The sequence below is a fragment of the Notamacropus eugenii genome, chromosome 3 (genome assembly GCF_028372415.1).
Source record: "Notamacropus eugenii isolate mMacEug1 chromosome 3, mMacEug1.pri_v2, whole genome shotgun sequence".
Classification (NCBI taxonomy): Eukaryota; Metazoa; Chordata; class Mammalia; order Diprotodontia; family Macropodidae; genus Notamacropus; species Notamacropus eugenii.
In genome coordinates, this window is record NC_092874.1 from 443,387,067 (window position 1) to 443,403,246 (window position 16,180).

Here is a 16,180-nt window from a genome sequence, read left to right on the forward strand (position 1 = left end):
TTTGCAAAAAGCCAAAACAGAATTTTATAAATCCCGTTTAGATTGGGTTGATGTGTAGTTGAAGATGAGAGAAGGTTGAAAGGATAGGTTTAGAGAAACAAAAAACAAAGAGCATTGATAAATATTAGCTTGAATGGGGGAGAGAGGGTTTATAGCCATTAGCCTGAAACATGTCCAAATCTGTCACTGTTCTCTCTCATTCCTACTGCTAATCCAAGGGGAGTTCACAAGGTAGATACCTTTTTTGTGCTCTGTTTGGGGAATTTGATGCATAACCCTGTTGTGGCTGATGGCAGATATCCGCCTAATTTTGCATGCAACCCACTGAATATTTACCCCCTGCAGAGTCTGTAAAAAACAAGGCAAACAAGAAAAGCTGCAAAAGTTTGAATAGAATACTAAACACTGAGTCAAACTTTTCAAAGGTTCTTAGAAAACAGAAGGGCGAATGGAACAGTGGAAGCAAAGTCAAACTGCAATTCAAAGGGAAACATCAATACACCAAAGAGGCAGGGATGGGTTTTAATGGCATAGATTGCCTGTAACATTTGGACTCGCTCATTGTTTGCTTTCAAAATGTGGAAAATCGGAAGTAAAAAACCTTGAGATATCAAATGAGGGAAGAAGCTGGAGAGGGTATTGAAAAGACCTTGCATAATTCCACCTGATTAAATGCCTACAACAATGCACTCCCTTTCATCCAACATGGTTAGAGAGTTCAAGATCCTCTCAAGGATGCACAATGGCTGCCCTGCATGTTGTTGGCCAAGATAACATCAGTATCCTCATCCCTTGGGAGACTCTTGTAAAACGCTTTCAGAAATTACAAACTTCCAAAACAAGAGTCATAGTTAAAATGACAATAGACAGTATCCTAACAATGGGCAGAGAGCGATGAATTCAGAATAATGAATTTGTACACAATTAGGAGTTTACTGTCACCGGTGTTTACTACTCCTGTGCCCTTGGATAAGTAAGTTACTGAAACTTTATATAGCTGTAAAATGAGAAGGTTCGACTTTGACCTCTGAGCTCTCCTCCAGCTATAAGACTGTAATCCAGTGAGATAATTATTTTCCTCCATTCCCTCATAATGGCATGGAGGTGATCCTGGATTCTCAAAGGCTTAGCACAATGTCTAGCACATTAAAAAACCTCAACAGAATAAATGTTCTAGCTAGCTTCCATCCATCTACCTTTGCACCGACATCCAATAGCCTGTCTGTCTGTTTCTTTACACCAATAGAATACAGGACAACTGGGAATAACCCTATGATTTCAAAAATGGAAAATTGTTTGTGCGGTGGGTGCTGTACACATGATCAAGTGATAGAAAAAGGTGTAGAGGGAACGACAAGTTGTGTTTCGGACCAAGACTGAAGTACTTGGTAGACACATAAGTAGAGATGTCCTATAATCCACAAACACATGTGTATATGTACATATGTGTATATACATATTTACAAAATCAGAGGTGCGAGTTTATCAGTGCACAGAGCTACTGGTGAGGAATTTACTTCAGCAACTGGCAATTTCTCAATAATATATTACTAGAGAATTGCCAGAGAATACAGGGTAGTTAAATGAGTAGCCTAGTCACAGGGCCAGTATGTGTAAGAAGGTTACTTAAACTTCAGTATTCTTGACATCAAGGCCAATTATCCATCAGTTTTACTGCATTGCTTCTTTATATTATAAATTATAATATTGTAAACCTTAAAGTTCTCTATATTATCATATTACAGGAGTTAATTATTAATTAAGAATGATTATTTATAATTATTTTGTAATTAATGGCAATAAAATGGTTTAATTATAATAGTTATAACATTTTTCTAACAATAATGATTAATTTACATATGGATTTAGGTATAGATAGATGATAGATGGACAGATGGATAGTGCGTTAAGGTTTATAATAATATTATTATAGAACAAAAAGACAACGTGGTGAAATGGATAGAAAGCTAGCCTTGGAGACAAGAAGACCTGAGTTCAAGTATTCTAACTGACATATATTGTCTTAACACAATATGTTATTATTATTCATTCATATGTATATAATACCTCAAAATTTATTTAACACTTTCCTCACTTCAATATTGATATCAGAGAGGCTACTGCTTGCCCATGGTCACACAGTAAGTGTTGGAGCCAGGACTTGAATATGGGTCTTGTGTTTAGTGTCCCACGCAGTATGTGATGTTCCCTCTCTATGTCATTGAGCTTGGTTATAAGGATATGCTTTGACCTCAGAGAGAATGGTTTGAATATCATGCTGGGAACAGGAGTCCAATTCCATGGGGCTAAGTAGAATATGTAGAGGCATCAGGTATAGACAAGCTTTCAAGAACCTTAACAATGAAATCATCAAAGTCCTTCTCTGAAGCATTACCATGTCATGGAGATGACTGTTCTACTGAAGGCTATGGCACTGGAGCACATTCTGGTATATCCCACCAAACTAGAAAACCTTTTGAGTGTTAGATCATTATGTCATTTGCAAACCAGTTGAGTAAAGTTTTTAGAGGACCACTATCATGTTGATCATAAACATGACAACCCACAAAGCCCATTTACAAAGGTATACAAATATTGTAGTCTGCTCTGGTAGAAGGGATGAACAGATTGAAAGGAGTCAGAGAGGCTGGCTGAAAGAAAAGGGTAAGAATGAAGGTGTGTGACAAAGGGAAAATCTGCTGGGCAAGGTCTTCCAGGACATGGAAGGGGATAGGATGAAAGATGAACGTAGAGGAGTTAGCTTTTGCAAGGAGTAAAGCTATTGACTTGAATTATGAAAAGAAGCATGGATAACATAGCCATGTCATTCCTTTACTATTATTTCAGAGGCAGGTTACATGGGTCTTTTCATTGATTTTTCTTAAGTTATACATTTCAAATTGTAGCTTAAGTAATTGTGCTATCCTGTGAACTTGTGACATGGCAGGGCCCTAGATAGATGCATTGGCCATTCATTTTCATCTTTTGTTTGATCACTACAAAATACAGGTCTGCCACACAACATCCAAGTTCGTCCATTCTGCTCACTTGAACTGGCTAAGCTTTTTATCCTCTAACAATTTATGCTTTAGACAGAGTGTAAGCTTAGTGGGTCAAACGGAAACCAATGTTTCAAAGTGGCCTGGTTTTCTAAAGGACAAATTCCTAGCATCAAGTAACTTCATGTACAAATTAGCCCTGATTCATTTATAGGCCCTGGACCTGTAAGACATGGGATAGGAAGCACTTACTCTTACTGAAAGGTGGGCTTCACTATATATGTGACCTTTTTTATTCCATGAAGAATTGTTCTAGGCTTTTCTTTGCTGCTTGGTTGCATTTTCGCTCTGGATTTATGATTTCAGCAAAGTAGATAATTGTCAATTTAGATCAATTTGTAAACTCCTTTTCTTAATGCAGATCAGCAACTCGTGAACCATTTATATTTTAGGGAGCTGCCTGAGGCACTGAGGGAGTAAGTGACTGGCTGGTGGTCACACAGCTAGCATGTGTTAGAAGCCCAACTTTTGAATTCCAAGGCCAGTCCCTTTACGTATGACACCATACTGCTTCTCATATACAGGATCATAAATTTGGAGCTAGAAGAGACCTCAGATATCATTTAGCAACACCTTCATTTTACAGATAAGGAGACTGATGCCCAGAAAGGTTCAATGACTTGCCCTGTGTTATTGTAATCAATAGCAGAGCTGAGATTTAAACTGAAGCCTTCAGGTCCTGTGACTCCAACTTATCCATCTTTCTAGCACCCCATGCTATCTCCACATACAATTATAAGGTTGAAAAGAAATTTAGGGATCCACATCTCTGGGTTTTTTTTGAGGCAATTGGGATTAAGTGGCTTGCCCAGGGTCACATTGCCACTAAGGATGTGAGGTTGGATTTGAACCAGGTCCTCCTGACTCTAGGGCTGGAGTCCACTGCACCACCTAGCTGCTCCTCACACTTCCGCTTTTCAATGGGATTATAATCAGAGCCATTGTCGCAGTTTTTGTGTTCATCTTCAATCTGACCCTCTTATTCTAGCTATTTGCACCCCTAAATTCCCAGCTCTCTAAACTTAAAATATTAAGTCATCACCTATTCTTGTCTTTCCTTCAAACCAACACCCAAGTCAGACTCCTTCTTCTTATGAAACATTTTATGATGAAGCCCTTCCTTTCTATCCCCAGAGCCATCATTCTGAACAGCTAAATCCCTTGCTCTCAATTACTCCACACGCAACAGCAAGAATTGTTCTTAGGCATCATGTCACTTTCTTTCCTCAGCACCTTCCAAATGTCTCCTCAATCACTAAATTGTGGGTTTGTCCTTCTGCTACCAGTTTCCCCCTTTTACTTAAATGCTTTTCTTTTCTGCTACATCCTACTTCATCCTCACATGCAGGTATTGAACATGGCAGTTTCATTAGCTAACCTCCTCCCACCACTGAGCTGCCAGTGTCCCTATCCACCTAACCCATCTCAAGCACTACTCAAGAGAAACTTGCTGCACTGGTCCATAGCCACAGCCCTGGTCAGGTTACACTAATACTGCTACTACCACTACTGCTGCCGCTGCTGCCACTTGCAATATTTAAGTATGATCATTGTTCTAAATGACTATGTATACATCTTTGTTTTTCTGTTCTAAGTATATCAATAATTAAGACAAATACATACCTGCCTAATTCTCTGTCTTCAACCAGGAAGTCAATTATCTTGTCCCAATGTACCCTCCTGACCTTATGTTTGACTAATCCCTGTCCTTAAACGTGCTGCTACCATCATAATATTAATGCCACAACCACTATCATTTTACATACACGCACATATATACATGTGTGTATATACATTATATATGTATATAGACATATGTGTATATATACACATTCATGCATGTATATATAAAGATATCTATATCCCACTTCAAACACCTTTTATACATTATATCATTTGGGTGTTATAGCAGCTCTATGATGTAAGAACTACAGGGATGCCCAGATGGCCAAGTGGATAAAGTGCTAGCCTTATAGTCACCCAGGGAACTCAGGAAATCTCAGTTCAAATTTTGCCTCACACAATAGTTCTGTGGTATTGGACAAATTGCTTAATTTCTCCCAGCCTCAGTTTCCTGATCTGTAAAATGTATCTATAATAACTACCTTTTGGGGTTGTTATGAGAAACAAGTAAATCAATGAGACGTGATTTGCCCTCTAAACTAACTTTTTGATCTGTAAAATTGTAAAATAGTACTTATACCATTAACCTAACAAAGTAGCAAGGAAAGTCCTTCACTTAGAAGGGATATATGTGTGCATATGTGTACACATACATGCATACACACATACACACTGTATATCTACACACATATCTATACATGCCTATACATATAGCTGCATACATACATGGACAGACATATCAGATAGGTGGTACAGTGGTTAGAGTGCCAAGTTTGGAGTCCAGAACATCTGAGTTCAAACACACACACACATGCTAAGTGGCACAGTAGATAGAGCCAAACCTGGAGTCAGAAACATCTTCCTGAGTTCAAATCTAGCCTCAGACACTTACTATCTGAGTGACCCTTGATAAGTCACTTAACTCTGCTTGCCTCAGTTTCCTCATCTGTAAAATGACCTAGAGAAAGAAATGGTGAACCACCCCAGTATTTTTGCCAGGAAAACCTGAAGTGCGGTCATAAAGAATTGGACATAATTGAAATACTGAACAACAACAACAGATTCACATATGAGCTGCTGCTGCTGCTACTACTACTGCTTCTACTACTACTACTACTACTACTACTACTACTACTACTACTACTACTACTACTACTACTACTACTGCTGCTGCTACTGCTGCTACTGCTGCTACTGCTGCTACTGCTGCTACTGCTGCTACTGCTGCTACTACTGCTACTACTGCTACTACTACTATTACTCCTATTATGATTGCTACTCCTACAACTCCTATTTTTGGATGATTTCATGTAGCTTTTTCATTTGGTTTCTTTCGTTAGAGAGTTGGTTAGTGTACAGACCTTCCTAGATCAACAGAGATGGTGCTCCTGCCTCTCTTGGGTAGAAGATTCCCTGAGACTCTCTTTTCACCCATCAACTCAGCTACTACCTAGAGCTTAAATCCCAATTTCCATCTTTCCCTTCCTGTTCCTCAAGGCTAGAGCCCTTTATTTTGTCGTAAAACAAAACAAAACCCTAAGATTTTTCTCCTGCTGGGTTTAACTTTGTATTTTTATTTAAAAACAAACAAACCCTAAAAAGCAATCTACAAAACATCATCAGACACTATGGAGCACCATAGGGAGTCCAAGAAGGCTTCTAAACATGTAGATCAAGGCACTCAGATCTAGGCAAAGCCCTGTAAATGTGAATTTAAGACAGTATATAACAAATTTGTTTCCTGATATATAAATTCAGTCACAGTAAAATTCTGCATTTGGGGTCACAGCATAATGATGGATACCAGCATGTGTGTGTGGATCAATTTCCATTTATATATCTCCTACATTCTTCAGGATATTTCTACTAAAATCCTCCTCTGAAACCTCTTTGTGGTGTATTGGTGACCCCAGGAGCACAGGTATCGAGTGCAGACTTGGTACTGTAACTGTCTGTTTTCTGAGGACCAGCTTAGCCAAGTTTGAAAAAGCTCATCACTATGTTGGCCACAAGGTGCTGCATTTTTGGGGTTACAGCAGCCTTTGAACTGGTACTTAATAGGAGTTTAACAAATGTTTGCTGAGGGACTGATTGATTGATTGATCTTCTAAGTCACAGAAGGTCTACAATTCTGCATCCATAGAGGAACTACCCATACCCATTAGGTTATATATCCATGACATATTGAAATGTATCTTCCTTCACCCCAAGAGGATGAGAAGCTCCATTATGTCTTCGTCCTCCTTTGATACTTTCCGTTGGCCCTCTGCCATACTGCTATAGCTTTCCAGGTCAAATTGAACAGAAAAGAGAAACAAAGAAATGTCTTCTGAACTTGCCTTAAGTGATATACACAAGGGAAAGTCATGCAGTCTATATATCCATTTAGTGTGGAACAATTGGACAGACTGTTACTCTACTTTAAAGGACCATTGGCATTGTTCCTTCCTGGCCATTCTGTTTCCCCAAGGTATTGGCCAATCATCACAAATCTGTATCATAGCCCAGAGGGAATTAGCTATTGGGATTGTCTTCTGTCATTCTCTTACTGATGAACCTAGAGAATCTGCAATACTGTCTGCTTCCAACTTTTGCCTTTGGAACCAAAACATGGACCACATTGGATAACATCTGTACACCTTCTTCCTAACAACTTTCAACTTAACAGAAGAAGTCTGGGGAAAGGTTTCAGTGATTTACATATTATAAGAGGATAGTGATTACTCAAAGAGATTGTGGAGGTCATCTAAACCAACCCCCTCATTTTAAATATGAGGAAATTGATAGTCAGAGAGGTTGTGAGTAGAAACAGCTTGCTAGGTGGAGCAATAGCTATAGCCCTGGAATGAGGAAAATCTGCATTCAAATACAGCTTCAGACACTGTGTGACTCTGGGCAAGTCACTTAACCTCTTTTTGCCTCTGTTTTCACAACTGTATAATGTGGATAATAATAGCACCTACCTCCCAGGTTTATTATAAGTATCAAATGAGAGAGTATTTGTATTTATCAGGGTATCTGTCTTATAGCAGATGCTTAATAAGTGCTTGTTTCCATCTTTTTTCTTTCTTTCCTTCTTTCTTCTTTTCTACTTTTTTCTTTCTTCCCTCCCTCCTTTTCTCCTTTCCTTTCCTTCCTTCCTTCCTTCCTACAACTTTTATTCATTTCTTCCTACCTTCTCCCCCTTTCCTTCTTTCCTTCCTTCCTTGTCCAGAAACATACAGTAGAAAAAATAGCTCTGGAGTCTAAGGACTTGGTTTTAAATCCTACCTCAGATTTGTGCTACTCGTGTGACCTTGGACAAGTCAATTTACATTTTGTGGGCCTTCATTTCATTACCATTAAAATGAGGGGTTAGATTAGATGATTTCTGAGGTCTCTGCCAGTTCTAGATCAACAGCCATATGGATATGGATAAATAAGTAACAGAGATGAGACTCAAACCCAAGGCCTCCAAATATAACACTTCCTACCACTTCACCATGTAGCTTCTCTAGAAATGTGGAAATAAATGTTATTATGGATTGAAAAGTTTCTTGGAACCTTATAGATGAACACAGTGATATCTAATCAGTTACCTGATTATATTCTGGAGTTGGATACGATATAGACAAATGTTCTCAGATGATTGAATATGTTTCCCTTCTTTCATCCCATTGTTTTGATGTCATGCAAATACAACCTATTAGCAGAGGGAACATTCAATTCCTTTTCCCCCTCTGATCAAATGGAAGCTCTATCCAATCAAAACTTTTTAGTGAGAAGACATTTCACAAAATATATTTAATACATTCTAATTCAAATGTTATTCTTCCATATGTCAAGTAATCTTATTACTATTATTTGTGTAAGAAAGTTGCGTTTATGCAGACAAACTGAAATGGAAAGATGAGCAATTATCTGGTGAAGTAAATCAATTTTGAACAGTTATGGTGGATAATTCAAGAGTCAGTCCCCTTCTTTTCCTAGAAGTTGGATATCTGAGCTTTCTTACTATATTTTGCCTGAGTATAGTGGCATATATGACAGTAAAATAATATCCTTCCTAAAACACAGTTGTACTATTTCAGCAAATTGATGAATTTTTGTCTTTACTAGAGCAGAATTCTAGTTTTAAATAATATTTTACTTATTGAAGGGTGGGATGGGTAGGTTGCCATCTTCAAATTAATTAAATTAATTATTAAATGCTTATTGTATTCAAGCACTGAATGAAGCACTAGGAATACAAAGATGAAAAAAATACATAGTTTCTTCCCTCAAGGAACTTGCAACTCAGCTGAGATGCTTACGAGACATTTTTCAGACAACTATGAATATAGGGTCGGAGGTGTCTGGAGATGTTGGAGCCAGAGATGAAAATTAAGTGTGTATCTCTATACAGAAGATAATTGAAGTTATAAGAGGGGATGGAATCAACAAAAGAGAGGGAAGATTAAGAGAAGCGAGCCAAGGACAGAACCATAGGAGGACGATGAAAGTAGAGAGAGAGAGAGAGAGAGAGAGAGAGAGAGAGAGAGAGAGAGAGAGAGAGTTTAATGCTGAGCAACTGGAAAGTTAGAGATGGAATGAAAAAGAGCATTGGGATTGGTAACAAATAGATCATTACCAGTCTTCACAAAATCACAAATCTTTGCGTTGGCATGGGATCTGAGCATATAGCTTATCCTGTATACAAACAGGGAGCTCACTCTACATTAAACCCAACAAGTGAGTGTTCATCTAGTATTTTCTTGAAGAACTCTAGTGAAGAGGAACTGACTATGTCCCAAGATATCCCATTCTGCTTTTGGATGCATCTCAGCTACCAGGGAGACAGCTTAAATTAAGCCAATACTGACTTCTCTGTCTCTCATTTTTCTACACAAGACCAAGAAGAATGAGCATAATCTACTTTCTATATGGCACTTTATAAATAGTTGTGAAGACAGCTGCCATCTTTTATCCCACCAAGACTTCTCTTCTCAAGATTAATCATCCCCATTTTAAAAAATTAATCCTTATTTGGATGGCCTTGATGTCGCTGACCTGGTTGTCCTTCTCTGGATGCTCTCCATCTTGTCAACATCCTTCTTAATGAACATGATACACCAGATATGGACCCTATTCAGATCAACAAGGAAGAATTCATTGTTAGGTTACAAATAAAAGTACCTTTGGGGTGATGTGGGTAAGTGTCCACTCTAAGTTATTCGGGATAGAAAAGAAAAACAAGGCTCAAGGAAGTAGAAGTTAGTCTTGACCAGGTGGTAATCATCTGTGATCAAAGGTAATGAAGAAAGAATAGCAGAGGTGGGGAAGTTTGAGGGAGCTCATATCACATGGTCTCAATCATCTCAGGATGAAAGAAATCAGGTAATAGTTGAGAATTAGGGCAAGAAGTGTAAAGGGAAATCTTAAGGAGAGAAGGGAAGGTTGGGAATAGCCACTGAGGGGAATGTGACAGAGCCAAAAAGATGGGTATAGAAGAAACTCTATAAAGCAATGAGGGCCCTCTTGAGGTTAAATGACCCAAATATGAACTGGACCCAGGCAGCATGGTTTTGTGATTTCTTCTAGCAGGACTTGGCTGATCAGGGCTATAGGAACAGAGAAGACTGACAGTAGGAGTTGCCCAGTAATGGAAAGTTGGCAGCTAACATGTCAGGAATAGAAGGTGGTCAAGCAGATGAAGGTTTTTGAGCCAGTTGATGAAAGCTGGACCACAGACTAAAAGCAAAACGTACAAAATATTGGGTCCAATAGCACATATTCCTTCATAATTTTGTTCAGTTTCGTGAAAGCCCCCAGACCTCAAAGGCACAAGGCAACTTGCTAATATGGCAGCAATATGGATCAGCCATCAAAGGCCTTCCAGCTGAGGTTGGGAGTTAGACGATGAAGGTAATTTTCTCAGCGTCTTAAAGTCAGGAGGGGTGGAAAATGCAAGCAGGCCCTGACTGGCCTATTCAGAAGCCTCATTCATTTCAGTGCTGAAGTGAACAGCTTGCCATTTTATCAAGCCAGAAATAGCTCCTAGCACACCTGTGGTTTTTAAAGTGGAAAGGTGAGGAGGGGATTGCAGTGAGGGTAAAACAAAAGAGAGGCAGAATTCTAGGCTTCTAGCTACAGCCTATAATCCCTGAACTCAAAATACCTGGATGTTGCAAGAGCATCTCTCGTCAACAAAGACAGACTGTTTACAGCTGGGATAAACAACTCAGGTGACTCCCCCTCTCCCTGTGCCAGAAACTTTAATTATAATAACTCTTATGTTTAAACCAGAGAGGTAGGTAGCTAAGTGATGAGGACAAGAACATTTGGAAAACGCAGTGGGAATTATTTCATGTTCCAGAGTCATAATGTGCTGGAAGGAGAATGCTGTATTTGGAGGTAAGTGACCTGGGTTTGACTCCTGGATCACTGATTCTGGGAACCTAAGTTGCTTCTGCAATCTGTCCTTTCTTTCCCCCATTTTTAAAAGAGAGGGTTAGACTAGATTACGTCCAAGGTGACAGGGTCGTACTGATATAAGGAATGTGTACTTTTATAGAAATAACAGTTCAGTAATTTCTGTGTCATCACTGATATACTAGTTGAGAAAAAACAAACCACGAAATCCAAATATCCCAAAGCATCTCAAAGCAACAAGAATCATCAATGTGACAATATTATAACTAGTAAGAGTAGGTAACAATAAAGGCAGAACTGGGTTATCTATGGAAAACAGGCAGATTCCCTTCCTTCTTTTTACCTATTCATAGATATAGATAACTCAGTTTCAAAGAATAACACTATTAAGTTTGATTTTAATCTCTCGGGCAGGTTTTATGATAGAATATTTCACTGAGCAAGGCTGGGAGGTGATGGCAAAGCTGATTTTTCTATATCAAATACTCTGGAGTATCTCTTCCTAAAGCTGGGAACCTCTGACCCAGCCAAATGACTTAAAGAGTCAGGTCAACCTTAATGTTGAGAGTTTTTCATATGCCATTTTACTCTGGTTGTGTATTTCATTTCCAAAGCCACTAAAGGGAGAATATATTCATTCAATTTTAGCTGCTTCCTGGAAGAGAAAGATTCTTTAAATTTGATACCCTAGGCTATATCTGTTGAAAAAGAAATAGAAGCAAATGGAATAAATTTTGACCAATTACTTAGATATCCTTAAAGCACTTCTATTTGAAAGTAATAACATCTGACACTTCTATATTGTTTTACACTATAATGACTGGCATTCTGTAGTTCAGATCTGTGCATTAGGTATTATAGGTATTATTTTCATTTTACAAATGAAAAAAAGCAGAGATAGAAGGGGTAAGTAATTTGCCTTTGGTCACATAGTTCAAGAATTAGAAATCACACGGCTAGAATCCAGATTATCCTGGTTCCAACTCTAGTACTCCATTTCTATCTACTAAATCATTTTCCCCTTCTTCAACAGGAAGAAATTAAAACAACAATATATACAAGTCTGAATTCTCCCCACTGACTGTGGTTGTGAAAACCAATCTGAAATAGATATAAGTTTGCTACTGGCATCTCAGAGGGTTAGTTTATAACCTTCAGGCTTGTGCTTTTCCAATCAATCAGCTGGGAAAACTTTTATTTTTCAATCAATCAAATGAAGTATCGCTTCACAAAGTGCAAGAAGTAACAAAGATAAGACATTAAGTCTGTCATGAAAACCTTTTTCTGAAATTATTCTTGAATAGTGTCAGATATTTTCTATCCTTGAAGAAAGGTATATTATTAAAAAAAAACCTCAAATTAGTAAAAGCACAGAGTAATTTAAGAGTTCTACCTCATTGGTTCATGGAAAGGTAAAGTAATCTCTTTAGGCTTTCAATAAACAAGGATTTTATTTTTTGCTCCTCTCCTTGATTTCTTATCTATGTTATAGATAGAAAGCTGGCCTTGCAGTCAGGAAGGCTTCCCAAATCCTATTCCTAACCTATCCAGAGCTAGTGCTATGTGGCCATGGACAACTTCTCACTGCCCCAAGTAACCATAAGCTGATATAATTTTGGCTATTATAAAATACCCAAATTAACTACAAAGGAAATATGAAGGAAGACACTATCTGCATCCAGATAAAGAACTGATAAATAGGAATATGGAGTGAATGATTTTACGTATATATGTATATATATATACACTCACATCTGTCTAATGGTAGCCATCTCTAGGATGGGAAGGGGATAAGCGAAGAAAGAAAAGGGGGAAAAAAGAAAGTTACACAATAACTTTAATATACATTTACAAGGGATAGCAAGTGGTACATAATAGACTTGCAGTTTTATGTGCAATCAAATTCCCCCCCCATTCTATTATATTATAGAAATGTTTATTTTATTTCTTACGTTAAAAAATGGCTATTATTCAACAGATGGGGTACAAATTTGCTTTGGTGGTGGGAGTTCAAGCACTCGATTAAATCAAAGGTCCTTAAAATATGCGTTGGGTGTGTATAACACACACATCTATATACATACATTCATACAAATATGCACACAGAACTTCCTGAAATTAAAGATTATTTCATTTTTTTGCCTTCATATCCTCAGTGTCTAGCACAATGACTAAGACCAGAAAGAGGAAAAGGGAATGGACCTGTGACTTTACTGAAATAAGGAACTTCTAGATGTGGACATTTTCTAGAACAGTGAAAGTCAGCCTCTGCCACTCTACCATTTATAATTTAGTGCAGGGGCTCTTAAAAGATCCTTGAACCCATACACATTTGTATGCAGTATAATTGGTTTGCTTTGTCATTCTATGCAATTTATGCATCTCAAAGCTTAGATTGAGAAGGGTTTTATAGGCTTTACCAGACTGCCAAAGAGGTCGGAGGAACAAATAAGATTAAGGACCCCCATTTCAAGAGCTTCCTATGGTAAGGAGCAGGTCAATGTCTTGCAAACGGCCATACAACTAGCATCAGATGCAGGCTGTAATCTAGGGCTTCCTGGCTCAGAGACCAGAGCTCTCTTGACTTTACTATTCTGTCTCTTGGTACATTTAATGAATGCTATTTGATAATATAGTTAACTGTTGCTGTTTCCCTGCCAGCCAGTCTTTCTTTTTCTTGCCTCATTAAAGATGCCATGCCCTGACTACTTACTTCTTAAAGAGGCCTATTCAATGAATAGATGTTACCTCACTCTAAGTGAATACTGGGTCATCCTGAGGAATATCAGGTCACTGGATTCAGATGGCTCTGGAGGAGAAGTGAGGCTGGTGACCTGCACAGCCCTCCCTCATTCAAAACAAAGTCAAATGCAAGTCATGTCATCATTTCTCTGATGGCATGGTCTTCTTTCGCAATGAAGGATGGACACAACAACAATTTGATAATATATGTATATATAGAAAAACAATTAATTAAAATTCATGCAATGTGTATGATGCATATGAGTAGTGTTGCAATTCCTACAAGTAATTCACAGATCCAGGTGAAAAATAAATATATGTATTTTCCTCCTATTTGAGTAATAGGATATTTCTGTACTATGATGAACATAATAAAACAAAGCATTTATGTCACTTTGTTGCCCCTATACTCAACAAACTCCAATCACATCCAGGATCAAATACAATATTCTCTTTTTGGCATTCAAGGACCTCCCCTCTCATCCTTTCCCCTTCCCTCCTCTGTCTCTCTCTCTGTCCCCCCCAACACACACACACACACACACACACACACACACACACACACACACACACACACACACACACACCTCTTTGATCAAGTGACACTATCCTGCTTGCTCTGCCACGACCAAGATGCTCCATCTCTCAGCTCTAAGCATTTTCTTTGGCAGTCCCCTATGTCTACCATGTTATCCCTCCTAATTACCCAGGGTTCCTTCAACTCTCAGCTATTATCTTTCAACTTTTACAAGAAGGCTTTATCAATCCCTCAATTCTAGTGCCTTTCCTCTCTTCATTATTTCATACTTATACTATATAAAGCTTATTTTACATACTTCTTTGCTTGGTGTGTCCTCTCTTAGGTTGTCATTTCCTTGAAGGTAGGGACTGTCTTTTGCCTCTTTGTGTATCCCCAGTGTTTAGCACAGTACCTGGCACATAGTAGGTACTTATTGACTGTCTGACATGAAAGGATTTATACAAACTAATGAAAATCAAAGTAAGCAGAGCTGGAAAATATTACATACAGTGATTACAACATACACATGGAAAGGACAAAAGCCACCAAGCAATTAGAACAGAATGTTGCAAAATTATAAAGAATAAGCTTGACTCCAAAGAAGAGATAGGAGGAAAGATCACCTCTTGCTTCCCCAAGGTGGGAAGTCACATTGTCTACCATTGGACATATTGTCAGTTGTTTTTCAAAGTGTGTTCTCTCTTAACAATTCTTTACTGCAATGAATGACTTTCTTGGAGAGGGCAAAGAAAAGAGATAAAGAGGAAAATCTATGTAATACAAAAAAGAAAATGTCAATAACAATCTATTTTAAAAGTTAAAGATCTCATTGTCCAGAAGAAAAGTAGTGATGGTCCCTAGGGCAGCGTAAAACAATGTTTGAGTTTCTGGAACAGATCGAGAAAAGCATAGCCAAAATGAAGCGATAAAATCAAAATAAGCTGTATCAAGACTAGTTGAAGGAAATAAGGGCATTTAGACTGAAAAAGACTAATGTGTATGTGTGTAGGGGGGAGGTGGGGAGGTATGGAGAGAGATAACAGGTCTCCTCAAGTATTTAAAGATTAGTCACATTTAAGAGTGATTAAATGACTTCTTTTGTCCCCTGAGTAGAACTAAGGAAAATGGGAAAAAACTATAGGATGCAGATTTCAAATATGTTTAAGGAAACATTTCCTGAAAATCAGAGGAGTCCCAAAGTGTGTAGGTCTATCTTCAGAAGTGGTAACTTCTTCTTTGCTGGACTTCTTCAAACAGAAGTTGGATGACCAATAGTCGTGAGAGTTGTGGAACCTATTTCTGTTCAACTACAGATTTTATTAGATGATCTCTGCAGTCTTGTTTAACCTTGAGATTCTATGGGACTCTTTGACAAACTTTTGTCTAGAAATCACAAATGCCTAGGCACAGCTGAGAGAAGTGTAGAAAAATAATAATGTAGAGTCAAAATATACGGTTTGGAATGTATGTTAAAACCAGATGATGGAGGACTTTAAAAGCCAGGATAAAGAGATTACATCTTGTTCAGAGCCAATAAGGATCCACTGAATACTTTTTTTAATTCAGAAAGGATGCAATAATATTCCAGTAGGAAGATTATTCAGAAACACAAAGAATGAGTTAGAGAGGGGATAGACAAGGGACAAGAATGGCTATTAAAAGAATCTAGGCTAAGAGTTATGTGAGACTGCCCTAGAAAAGCCTCACTAGGAGTGGAAAAAACAAGAGAGATGTTAAAAATATTTAAGTAGTTAAAATTTACAGGCCTTGACAATTGACTGGATTCGGTAAAACCCTATTGCCTCTTAAGAACTGATGTGGTGCAAGACTTTGTTTTTGTTCTCAA

The 16,180-nt window shown here is 38.1% G+C and overlaps 1 protein-coding gene across 4 annotated transcripts in view; it reads right to left on the minus strand.

Moving 5' to 3' along the window:
* Nucleotides 1-16,180, minus strand: part of LOC140497550 (contactin-4-like) — a 588,779-nt gene that overhangs the window by 177,193 nt on the left and 395,406 nt on the right. The gene's annotated exons all lie outside the window — the stretch shown is intronic.